Here is a 490-nt window from a genome sequence, read left to right on the forward strand (position 1 = left end):
AACTCAACATAGTCGAGGTGTTGAATACTTGCTTGCTGTTCGATCGGAGATAGCGGATACGATGACGGTACAACCAATTGATGGATGGCGATTCTTTGTGAAAGGTGGCAAAATAGACTCTGTGGTTGATTTGGAACATGGAAAGTGTGATTGTGGTGTCTATGCAGTGGAGAAAATACCTTGCTCTCATGCTATAGCTGCTGGAACATCTGCTGGTGTGCATATCTCCACACTTGTATGTCCAGTGTACTCAAAGGATTTTCTGTTGGCAGGATACTCAGAGAATATATATCCTTGTGTTGGACAACAAGTTGAAGAACGCACATGCTTTCCTCCGGATGAAAAGCGTGGTCCGGGAAGACAGAAGAAATCAAGATGGCAATCTTGGTTGAAGCTATCCAGGATGAAAGGACGCAAACCCCGAAAGTAACACATGGTTTATAGATGCTCAAAATGCAAGGAAATTGGCCATACGAAACCACAATGTAAG

This window comes from Brassica oleracea, chromosome C9, assembly GCF_000695525.1.
Source record: "Brassica oleracea var. oleracea cultivar TO1000 chromosome C9, BOL, whole genome shotgun sequence".
Lineage (NCBI taxonomy): Eukaryota > Viridiplantae > Streptophyta > Magnoliopsida > Brassicales > Brassicaceae > Brassica > Brassica oleracea.